The sequence below is a fragment of the Heteronotia binoei genome, chromosome 7 (assembly GCF_032191835.1).
Source record: "Heteronotia binoei isolate CCM8104 ecotype False Entrance Well chromosome 7, APGP_CSIRO_Hbin_v1, whole genome shotgun sequence".
In the NCBI taxonomy this organism is placed as follows: domain Eukaryota; kingdom Metazoa; phylum Chordata; class Lepidosauria; order Squamata; family Gekkonidae; genus Heteronotia; species Heteronotia binoei.
In genome coordinates, this window is record NC_083229.1 from 120,072,730 (window position 1) to 120,075,919 (window position 3,190).

At 46.4% G+C, this 3,190-nt stretch overlaps 1 non-coding gene across 1 annotated transcript; it reads left to right on the plus strand.

Annotated features, from left to right (window-relative positions):
- The first annotated feature begins 2,845 nt into the window (after positions 1-2,845).
- TRNAI-GAU (transfer RNA isoleucine (anticodon GAU)) lies at positions 2,846-2,912 on the plus strand. Its single transcript has one exon. It is a non-coding gene; the product is annotated as a tRNA-Ile (tRNA).
- The last annotated feature ends 278 nt before the right edge of the window (positions 2,913-3,190 follow it).

Sequence of the window (3,190 nt, forward strand, 5' to 3'; positions counted from 1 at the left end):
TTTGATATAGTGAAACCTGTATGCATACCTTGTCTGTCTAGTTATTACTGTTACCAGGCCTCAGATTAAGCAGGAGCTCACAGGATCACAGCTCCTGAACATTTCTGAGGGTTCCCCTTCCTACTTCCTACCTACCTAGGAGGTGCAGCTGCATAACAATCTCTGGATTAGGAGAGCAGCAGCCAGCCAGCCACCAGGGGCTTTGCCACACCTCCAGCAGCCCTCATTAACCCCTGGAGAAGCCCCCCCACCCTTTCTCCATTTCTTATGTGATTTTGGGTGGTGGGTAGCTTGCTGGCCTTTTGACTGGGGGGGCAGTCCAGGAGAGCCCCGGGCGAGCGAGGTCTGCTTGGGCTGGCTGGATCCCTAACCAGTCCAAGCAGGCCTCGCTCACCCAGGGCTCTCCTTTCTTGTGTCGGGTTGCTTTTGACTGGTGGGTGGGGCAGCATATGCTAATGAGCTCCGCCACTAATTTTTCTACAAAACGACTACTGACTTTTACCATTTTAGCATCGCCAAAACCAGTAAAGCACTACTTACGTGTTTCAGGTATCACCGCCAAGAAATAAAAATGACAACTTATAATTGAGAGTGATTTTTGCATCTGATGATTATACTGTGCGAAATGACAGCAGTGGGTATTTATAACCTTATAAATGCCACATGCAAGTTCAGAGTGAAATGTATTCCCCCACCCTTTGCATAATTCTTTAGGCTAAACAACAACCAAAAAGTGATGGATCTGACCACTAGTAAGGTACTTTGGTTTCCAGTGTCAGTGTGATTTTTATTGATTTTAAAGATCGATTTGTAATCTGGCCGTTGGCATACAAAGAGTTAGAAAAAAAGCCAGTATGAGAGGCAGCTTGGTGTAACAGATTGAATGCTCACATTTCTAAGGTCTAATTCTGGTTGACACTGAGACATTGTGGGGCCTTGGGCAAGTTCCTTAAAAAGACACACCAGATCAATTCACTCCCAAACTAGACTCTTTAAAAACAAACACGACGACATCAACCCAAAACTTTCCATTGTGATAAAGTTGGTTTTTAATTGGTTTTTTATGTGATTGTATTAATCGTTCAAAAAAGAGCCCCGTGGCACAGAGTGGTAAAGCTGCAGTACTGCAGTCGGAGCCCTCTGCTCACAACCTAAGTTCGATCCCAGCAGTAGTTATTTTTTTTAGGTAGCTGACTCCAGGTTGACTCAGCCTTCCATCCTTCCGAGGTTGGTAAAATGAGTATCCAGCTTGCTGGGGGGAAAGTATAGATGACTGGGGAAGGCAACGGCAAACCACCCTGTAAAAAGTCTACCGTGAAAATGTAGTGAAAGCACCCCAGAGTCAAAAACGACTGGTGCTTGCACAGGGGACTACCTTTACTTTTTTAATTAATTGTTCATTGTCATAAATCGCTCAGATGGGGCTCTAACTAAGATGGGATGATACATTAAACTGAACACCACCACCACATTTTTGTATTCTGCATTTTCTTTACTTTTTCCCAGGGCTTTTTTTTGTAGAAAAGGCCCAACAGGGACTCATTTGCACATTAGGCCAAACCCCCTGACATCACCATTGTTTCTCACAGGGCTGTCTTGTTGAAAAAAGCCCAGCAGGAACTCATTTGCATAGTGGACCACACCTCCTGTCATCACCATTGTTTCACACAGGACTTTTTTTGTTGGAAAAAGCCCATTAGGAACTTATTTGTATATTAGACCCCCCCCCGACATCATCATTGTTTCATATAGGGCTTTTAGGTAGAAAAAAGCCCAGCAGGAATTCATTTGCATATTAGGCCACACCCCCTGCCACCAAGCCAATCGGAACTGCGTTCCCGTTTGCAATAGCTTTTGTTGAAGAAGAAGAAGATATTGGATTTATATCCCACCCTCCACTCCGAAGAGTCTCAGAGCAGCTCACAATCTCCTCTACCTTCCTCCCCCACAACAGACACCCTGAGAGGTGGGTGGGGCTGGAGAGGGCTCTCACAGCAGCTGCCCTTTCAAGGACAACCTCTGCCAGAGCTATGGCTGACCCAAGGCCATGCTAGCAGGTGCAAGTGGAGAGTGGGGAATCAAACCCAGTTCTTCCAGATAAGAGTCTGCACACTTAACCACTGCACCAAACTGGCTCTCCAGGAAAGAAGGCTGAGTCAACCTGGAGCCGGCTACCTGAAACAGCTTCCGCTGGGATCGAACTCAGGTCATGAGCAGAGGGCTCCAACTGCAGTACTGCAGCTTTACCACTCTGCGCCACAGGGCTCTTTTGTGGCAGGTATAACTCCCAACAAAAAGTAAAACTAGGAATCTCAAAATTGGCTGCCATCTTTAATGTGATTGAAGGGCCAAAAATGAAAGGAATCTTAACTGTCCTCATCATAATGGTCATTGCCCAGACTAGCCCGGGTTATCTCCAGACAACCTCTCCAGTGCTATTTGCAGTGGGAGCTTAGCTAAATTCAAACTGCTGTTCTTCGTTTATAACCATTAAGACAGATTGACATTCCATTATCATTCGTGTAACGGGTGGGAGAAGCATCCTTTTGCTACGTTGATAAAGAATGAGGAAATATTAACTCCCCCTTCTGTCCATAATATTAGCAAAAGTTTGCTGCTATGCTGCTATTAAATACAGGGGAGAGATGGTGGCTCAATGGTAGAGAATCTGCTTGGTAAGCAGGTGGTCCCAGGTTCAATCCCCGGCATCTCCAACTAAAAAGTAGGCGTGAAAAACCTCAGCTTGAGACCCAGGAGAGCCACTGCCAGTCTGAGTAGACAAGACTGACTTTGATGAACTGAGGGTCTGATTCCGTATAAGGCAGCTTCATATGTTGGGAGGGACGGTGGCTCAGTGGTAGAGCATCTGCCTGATAAGCAGAAGGTCCCGGGTTCAATCCCCGGCATCTCCAACTAAAAAAGGTCCAGGCAAGGAGGCGTGAAAAACCTCAGCTTGAGACCCTGGAGAGCCACTGCCAGTCTGAGTTGACAAGACTGACTTTGATGAACCAAGGGTCTGATTCAGTATAAGGCAGCTTCATACGTTCATATGTTGGGAGAGATGGTGGCTCAGTAGTAGAGCATCTGCTTGGTAAGCAGAATTGCAGATTTATACCCCGCCCTTCTTCCTGAATTAGAGACTCAGAGTGGCTTACAATCTCCTAGGTTCCCCCCCCCCCAACACACAACA